Below are 9626 nucleotides of genomic sequence, written 5' to 3' on the forward strand. Positions count from 1 at the left end.
TTTGACTTCTTTTAAAGTCCATCTTAATTGGTTTGGGTTTTTCTTAGTGTCCAAGAAGACACCAGAGACCCAATGCAATATTTGTTACAGGCCCCCAAGCTATCACACATCATTAATATTTCTGGTCTCCCCATGTAACGTCCGCTGTCGCAGACTGCAGACTCCTCTCATCCTGCAGACATCTTCCTCCCCAGAGATGCCAGCACATGCAGCCATCCTGTCCTGCAGTAACCACTAGGGTGCGCGCTCCAGCTCATTCCCGGCCTTAAAGGGCCAGTGCACACACATGTTTAAGATTTGACTAATTGCTCCCAGATCAGCCTGGACTATAAGAAGGGCCCTGCCCCTTCTCTCATTGCCTGAGCGTTGTTGTGTTACCCGTGTTAGTCTTTGCAAATGGTCCCTTAGTGTTTTCCAGTTCCCAGTGTTCCCGTACCTGTATCCTGTATCCAATGCTACCTTGTTCCTGTGCCGTAGAGAGTTGGAGTCGTGTTGTGCCATATACTACACCTGCTGTGTTACACCACGCCTGGTGTCTACCTGCTGCCAAGATTCCATCCAAGCCTACGTTCGCTACTGTCTGAATTACCACAGGTACCCTTATTCGAACTATAGACATTGAGTTGGTATCCTGTTGACCAGCTGCTATCCCGCTATGGCGGTACGGCCCAATGGGTCCACACACCTACAGATCGTGACACCCCATATAGAGCAGAGGGATCTTTTGGACCCCTCCAGGCGTTAGGTCCCGGGTGCAACCACAACCTCTTCACCCTATAGCTATACACTTGGCAGACACCATGTTGACTTTGTAACTTTCTCCTAAAAACATCCAGACGTTGTGTTTTTTGTATGCACCCAACGTCTACACTCTTATCTCCATTAAAATAGCGAAGAAAGCGTTACATATTCTATATTGGAACATCTTCTTCAAAATGGGAACAGAATCATTTTAATTTTAACATTGGTTTTCGTCCATGCGTGTTTCCTCCGAGAATGAGCTGGCAGATTGCGTTGTGGGCGGCTCTTCGTCTATGGGAATATTCTCAGCATTTGGCAAGAATCTGCAACCAGACAGATCTCTTTGTCCCTGTTCCAAATCTCCCCATGAAGTTCTGATCCTGGCAGAATTTCCCCAGCCCGCGGGCATCATTAGGTACCGGGGAAAATACATAAATCAGGAAATCCTGTAGATAAATTGCTGATTTGTATGCAGTTGGAGACATAGCAGCTGTGTCAGTCCCTCTGAAAGACTGGGAAAGAAAGAGGACACTTTTCAATGTGACACCCTGGTGTCTGATCTCGGAGACGAGAACCCCGCTGTACTCTGCACTGAGAGGAGACAATGGCTCGCTACATAATGACAAGTTGCTGCACTTTATCTCCCATTGATCCACAGCTGTAAACAAAAACTTTCTGTCAAACAGGAGAATAGTCTGAATATACTTAGGTTGTAAAAAAGGAGATTAAATGTAACAAAGTAACAGCTACAAACAGTGTAATCCACCATCACCGGAGCACTGTCTAACCAGCAACCTCAGTCATATAGGAACGTTCAGGGGGGTTAAAGAGATGGCAAACTGGGCACTTGCAAAAGGCTTCGCGAAAAAATGGACTCCTGAAGAAGCCTGAGAGTGAAGCAAGCAAAACATCACTGCCCTGGACCATGGACATTACTAATAGTTAATTATTTAGGCATTTAGTAGTTATATTCTTGTATATAGGGGGCAGTATTATAGTAGTTATATTCTTGTATATAGGCGCAGTATTATAGTAGTTATATTCTTGTATATAGGGGCAGTATTATAGTAGTTATATTCCTGTATATAGGGGCAGTAATATAGTAGTTATATTCTTGTATATAGGAGCAGTATTATAGTATTTATATTCTTGTATATAGGAGGCAGTATTATAGTAGTTATATTCTTGTATATAGGAGGCAGTATTATAGTAGTTATATTCTTGTATATAAGGAGCAGTATTGTAGTAGTTATATTCTTGTATATAGGGGGCAGTATTATAGTAGTTATATTCTTGTATATAGGGGGCAGTATTATAGTAGTTATATTCTTGTATATAGGGGGCAGTATTATAGTAGTTATATTCTTGTATATAGGAGCAGTATTATAGTAGTTATATTCTTGTATATAGGGGACAGTATTATAGTAGTTATATTCTTGTAAATAGGGGCAGTATTATAGTAGTTATATTCTTGTATATAGGAGCAGTATTATAGTAGTTATATTCTTGTATATAGGGGGCTGTATTATAGTAGTTATATTCTTGTATATAGGGGGCAGTATTATAGTAGTTATATTCTTGTATATAGGAGCAGTATTATAGTAGTTATATTCTTGTATATAGGGGGCAGTATTATAGTAGTTATATTCTTGTATATAGGAGGCAGTATTATAGCAGTTATATTCTTCTATATAGGGGCAGTATTATAGTAGTTATATTCTTGAATATAGGGGGCAGTATTATAGTAGTTATATTCTTGTATATAGGAGCAGTATTATAGTAGTTATATTCTTGTATATAGGGGGCAGTATTATAGTAGTTATATTCTTGTATATAGGAGCAGTATTATAGTAGTTATATTCTTGTATATGGGGGCAGTATTATAGTAGTTATATTCTTGTATATAGGGGGCAGTATTATAGTAGTTATATTCTTGTATATAGGAGCACTATTATAGTAGTTATATTCTTGTATATAGGAGCAGTATTATAGTAGTTATATTCTAGTATATAGGCGGCAGTATTATAGTAGTTATATTCTTATATATAGGGGCAGTATTATAGTAGTTATATTCTTGTATATGGGGGCAGTATTATAGTAGTTATATTCTTGTATATAGGGGGCAGTATTATAGTAGTTATATTCTTGTATATAGGAGCACTATTATAGTAGTTATATTCTTGTATATAGGAGCAGTATTATAGTAGTTATATTCTAGTATATAGGCGGCAGTATTATAGTAGTTATATTCTTGTATATAGGAGCAGTATTATAGTAGTTATATTCTTGTATATAGGGGGCAGTATTATAGTAGTTATATTCTTGTATATAGTGGGCAGTATTATAGTAGTTATATTCTTGTATATAGGGGTAGTATTATAGTAGTTATATTCTTGTATATAGGGGCAGTATTATAGTAGTTATATTCTTGTATATAGTGGGCAGTATTATAGTAGTTATATTCTTGTATATAGGGGTAGTATTATAGTAGTTATATTCTTGTATATAGGGGCAGTATTATAGTAGTTATATTCTTGTATATAGGGGCAGTATTATAGTAGTTATATTCTTGTATATAGGGGGCAGTATTATAGTAGTTATATTCCTGTGTATAGGAGCAGTATTATAGTAGTTATATTCTTGTATATAGGAGTAGTATTATAGTAGTTATATTCTTGTATATAGAGGCAGTATTATAATAGTTATATTCTTGTATATAGAGGCAGTATTATTGTAGTTATATTCTTGTATATAGGGGGCAGTATTATAGTAGTTATGTTCTTGTATATAGGAGCAGTATTATAGTAGTTATATTCTTGTATATAGGGGCAGTATTATAGTAGTTATATTCTTGTATATAGGGAGCAGTATTATAGTAGTTATATTCTTGTATATATGGACAGTATTATAGTAGTTATATTCTTGTATATAGGAGCAGTATTATAGTAGTTATATTCTTGTATATAGGGGCAGTATTATAATAGTTATATTCTTGTATATAGAGGCAGTATTATAGTAGTTATATTCTTGTATATAGGAGTAGTATTATAGTAGTTATAGTCTTGTATATAGGGGCAGTATTATAGTAGTTATATTCTTGTATATAGGGGCAGTATTATAATAGTTATATTCTTGTATATAGAGGCAGTATTATAGTAGTTATATTCTTGTATATAGGAGTAGTATTATAGTAGTTATAGTCTTGTATATAAGGGACAGTATTGTAATAGTTATTCTTTACACATTTTGTTATTATATATAGATAACATCTAGGTGAAAAGCATGCTGGGATTTTTTCTATATGTGTAGACCTGCTTTCTTACACTATTAATGTCAATAGATGTGTTTACATGTGGATTCCAGTGACTGGAGTGAGAATCTGGTCCTGTAGCTACTAAATGTTACATAATCGACACAACTACCCGTAAAGCGCTGCGTCTTTTTACAGTCTTGCCATTATAAACGCAGGTGGTGTTTAAAGTTTAAAGAGCTAATGAGATTTCACAGTTTGACTTCTTGTTTTAAGATTCACTCATTAACCACAACCTTGTAGATGGCAGTGAACGGAAATCTAAGAACATTTTTTTTTTTGTTCCTGTCGACAGTATTTAAACAATAATTTTTCATTTGTAAATGCCGGTGGTCCATGTATGTGACAATGCATCGGGAGAGATCCATTGAGAAACATTGCTTTACTGTACATGCAGTTGACATTTCTACATCAGTTTTTTACCTCTTCTAACCTATAGGTGTCACTGTTCTTATTACTCTCGGTAATGAAAATTAGAAAGTGACTAATCTAACCAATTGGTCATAAATTTTGGCCATGAAACTATTTTGGGAGCAATAAAGAGGAGTCAAGAGCTCAGATTAGGACATATCTAATGGAGAGACTGGACTGTCTTCTATTGTTTTTGTTGGTATGAGTGGGTTATTGAAAGACGACCCTCGTTGGGAAACCACCCTTTTATCCATAGTCGATAGGCACGTCCATTCCACCTTTGGCACTGGAGGAGGGAACCTTCACCCATAAAAAACATTGGAGATAACCATTGATGGTAATGGGCCCCTTGTCATCTGCAGCCATGGACACTTGGGGTCACCTCCAGTAGCGAGACCCACTGAGATTTACTTCTAGGAGGGGAACCGGCCATATAAGAAATTACTGTATAAACTGCAGGATCCATGTAAACTGATCTTATTATACTAAATATTCACCTATAGATATTATCTAATTAGATGTTTATGTAGAGGGAAATTATATTTACTGGAGGACAAGATGCAACTTTGTGATGTTTAATATTCAAGAGCATAAATACCATAGAGACAACCAATCTGCTATAGGACCCATGAGAAGGGTAGGGGGTCTGCCCGAGCACACGTATACATCTATACATCCGTGATATTATTACACTAAGGGGTCAAAAATTTGAATAAGACCCCCTTGCTGGTGCTGGAAGACATTATCACACCCAACGGGGTAACAAGTAACCACAGGGCCCTGTAGCAAAATTTGGAAAGAACCCCACTCCCCTAGAATCACCGTCAACAGCAAGCGAGCTCATTGGCCCCGCAGCAGCTACTATGCCTGTTACCCTGTTAGTTACGCCCACAATCACACCCTAAAAAAGGAGGGTCTAAGTCACAATGCTGGTTAACGCCTCCCCTACCCCCTTCTTATCCATTATAGAAGGGTAAGGGCGCCTTTGCCTATAATGAATGGGAAGGGGGTGGGGGAGGCATCAACAAGCTTTGGGATTCGGACTCTCCCTTCTTGGGGTGGGATAATGTCTTCCAGCACCAGTGGTTGGGTCTTATTTTAATTTTTGTTATGTGGCCTCGTTCGTTCCATAATAATAATGATGCAAAAGTCTTTGGAGCCAAATTCTATAACTTTTTGATCCCCCCAATCTACGATAATTATTCCAGTTATGGCTTTTTTTTTTTTTTTTTACAACCGGTAGAAAGTCGAGAAATACCTGATAGAAAGTTTTTCTGGCTCCAGGGAGACGCCGCCGCTATGGAGATCACATTCTCATTCCCTCCCTTAAACACCTTCTAAATTGATATTTTTTTTTGTCTGTTGCCCATTACAAGAATGGAGAATGTGAGAGGGATTTGATGCCATGTTGAGGGGGTCCCAATGCTCCGTTCTGTGGATATGATCAACTCGTCCTGGGCAGAAGGAGCCCGCTTGTTAATTAAATCAGAGTTTCGAGCCGCCACCTCAGACATATTGAATGGTGGTCCAAATTACAGATGTAATTCCATAAGGGAGTTCAGCAAATATCACAAATAATGAGGCTAAAACCTTTCTTACAGCTACCGGGGGCGAGTGGAAGGCAGAGGACCGTGCCATCTCTTATCTTCAGTCATCCAGGGCTAAACTGATATAATGGGGTTAATGGTGCCCCCAAAAAATAACATTAAAAAGTATTTACGGTCCGATATGGAAAATTAAAGCGGACGCCAGGGGGCATTTTATTCTCTTCAGTGTTGAATGCTTGGTTGCGTTTCAGGTCTGCTTCATTAGGACATAGAATTGGTGACTCTCGCTCGGGCGCATCGTCCATTGGAGTCTGAAGTCCACGTCCTGTCTTTTCTGAGGGGGGATGCAGCTGCAGTTCCTCACTCAATGTCAGTGAGACTGCATGCCAGGAAGAGAGTAGGAGGAGCAGCAGGGAGGAGACATCTGATTAGCTCAGAGCACACACCTCTTACATCCCTCCAGAATGATCCCGTCCAATCAGCAGACGAGGAGATTGACAACTGCAGAGACCTGCGGAGGGAAGAACAAGACCCAAAATCTGCAGGTCACATACAACATTTCTGACCACTTTATAACTAAAACCGGGACGCAGCGCCGGATCCGTCGTACGAGGGATATCACTCGCCCCCGACAAACTCCATTTACTTATCATCGGGTCCATCCACACAGATTCCCATACAGTATAATGCCACCATAGCTGCCCCATACAGTATAATGCCCCATTGGTGCCCCATACAGCTTAATGCCCCCATACAGTATAATGCCCCCTGCCAGTGCCCACATATAAAGTGCCAGTTCCCTTGTAGATCGTGCCACAGTGCCCAAGTAGATAGTGCGCGTGTAGATAGTACCCCTATATAGTGCCACAGTGTCCATGTAGATAGTGCGCGTGTAGATAGTGCCCCTATATAGTGCCACAGTGCCCATGTAGATAGTGCCACACTCCCCCCTGTAGATAGCGCCATTGAGGACTCCCTCTAGGAGCGGAATCCCCAGCCAAAGCATAGGCCGGGGATTTCGTTTCTAGTGGGAAGCCCTGATGTCACTGTCCATATATGGACAATGACGTAAGTGGCTACTGATTGTGCGGAATCCCTGTTGGCGACTCTGGCCAGGGATTCCACTCCAGGAGGACCCCTTGAATTCAATGTCCTTATATGGACAGTGACTTCAGGGGCTTCCTCTAGGAGCGGAATCTCCGGCTAGAGTCAGCAACAGGGATTCCGCTCAATCAGTAGCCACTTACGTCATTGTCCATATATGGACAGTGGCATCAGGGCTTCCCCGAGCAGAACGCTTAAAGTAGCGCTGTTCCCGGGGTGTCCTCGGCGAGTGGAGGAGCTCCCTGCACATATGAACTACTGTAGATATCACAATGGATTCACCATGCCATTACAATATTCACCAACCGTGCCATGTAAAGATAATGCATGTTAGAAATAGATGTAGCAGAGCTGAGTTTGGTATCTTGTACAATGTGGTATTCCATAGAACTGGAAGTTAACCGATGACATTATCACAGGTTGTGAAAGTGAATAATTCTTTGACAAATTCTGCTCTGCTACATCTTCTATTCTATTATTCATATCCTATTATAGATCTGGCCTGTGATACTGCAGAATAGCTGAGAGGTCGGGGTTCTTATTCTACATCCCCTTTTATTTGGTGCTTTTTAAGACTGAATTTCCCTTTAATAAGTTGAATATTTTCCCCCTTATTCCCCTGACGGACACAGCAGATAACAGATTGAAATTGCTTGGTTCTAATAGGGAAATCTCAAAGCAAGAAAATGTAATTATTCAGATAGCGCCTCGGTATCTGTATGAAGATCCTGTGGGTACATGCAGAAAATACTGACACCACCGCTGCGGCCAATGATGGCTGCCCGCTATGTGTCGGTACAACGTCATCGCAGCCTCATTGTAAACCGGGGCCTGGATGGGCTGCAGCGGCGGGGGATTTAGAAGGTGAGTATGTGTATAGTTGTAATTGTAGAAGATAAGTAGCTCCCAAAAAATGTAACCTGGAAAGTCCCTTTAAAAGTTTTTTTAGGCTGTTCAAATCAGCACAGAGTATTTCAGGAGAGGACATTACTAGTCTTATGGGAGGTCACATGCAGAAATTACATATTGTAAAGAGCAGGGCCCCCGCAGCACAGAGTATTTCAGGAGAGGACTGTACTGGTTTTGTGGGAGGTCACAAATTGAGAGTTACACAGTGCAAGAAAAAGTGTCTCCTATCAGCACAGAGTATTTCAGGAGAGAAATGTGCTGATTTTGTGGGAGGTTACAGACTGAGGGTAATTTAGTAGAAGGAGCAGGATGCACAGCAGCACAGAGTATTTCAGGAGAGGATAGTACTGGTCTTGTGGGAGGTCACAGATTGAAAGTTACATAGTGGAAGGAGCAGGGTCTCCTAGCAGTGCAGAGTATTTCAGGAGGGAAATGTTTTGATCTTGTGGAAGGTTACAGACTGAGAGTTACAATATGGAAGGAGCAGGATGCACAGCAGCACAGAGTATTTCAGGAGAGGACAGTACTGGTCTTGTGGGAGGTCCCAGATTGAAAGTTACATAGTGGAAGGAGCAGGGTCTCCCAGCAGCACACAGTATTTCAGGAGGGAAATGTGTTGTGCTTGTGGGAGGTTACAGACAGAGTAATTTAGTAGAAGGAGGAGGATGCACAGCAGTACAGAGTATTTTATGAGGGAAATGTGCTGATCTTGTGGGAGGTCACAGACTGATAGTTACATAGTGGAAGGAGCAGGGTCTCCTAGCAGCACAGAATATTTCAGGAGGGAAATGTGCTGATCCTGTTGGATGTTACAAATTAAGAGTTACATAGTGGAGGGAGTAGGATGCACAGCAGCACAGAGTATTTCAGCAGAAGAAAAGAGAGGGCTGATCTTTTGAGAAGCAGTGGCCTGTCCATTCTGTCAGTCTCAGGGGATGAGGTGGGGAATGGGGAAGAGTGGGAGGTCATAGACTGAGCTTTATATAGTGAAAGGAGCAGGGTCCCCAGCAGCACAGAGTATTTTAGGAGAGAAGTGTGCTCATAAGCTGCTACATGGCCCAACGCATAACTCTGAGGAAGCTGCAGGCCGGAGGGTAAGGGGCAGGGGGATGAGATGACGGTATCATTGACTGGTCATGGACTAGATAATTGCACTCAATAGAAGTAATGGCACGGTCAGTGGCGGCATCACCCCCCACCCCTCCCCGCGGCTGCTCCTCTATAGACCACCATCCGTAAATAAAAGCCCACGTTCTATTACATCTTATTCAGATAACCAATGAGATGTGAAATAGGTTCCTCTGTGTCTGATCATCCCGATGCCGCTGACTTCTTGACTGTGATAATCTAGTGCCGCTCCCTCCGCCGTGAAGCCCCCGGTCAAATTGAGTCACTCAACACCCAAGAAGGAACCAATTCCAGCCTGATGGAGGTTAAACGCGGCGCTGCGGCGCCCTCCCCCGTCTCGCTGTGATGAGATCGTTCCACTATTAGCTCTTCGCTTCTTTCCAGCCGCTGACTCTATGGGAAGATTTTTGATGACCTGCAAGTTTTTCTTTTTTTCAAGAACTTTGTTCTTAAAGGGGACTCGTCACTTCTGAGAC

This window comes from Rhinoderma darwinii, chromosome 2, assembly GCF_050947455.1.
Source record: "Rhinoderma darwinii isolate aRhiDar2 chromosome 2, aRhiDar2.hap1, whole genome shotgun sequence".
In the NCBI taxonomy this organism is placed as follows: Eukaryota; Metazoa; Chordata; class Amphibia; order Anura; family Rhinodermatidae; genus Rhinoderma; species Rhinoderma darwinii.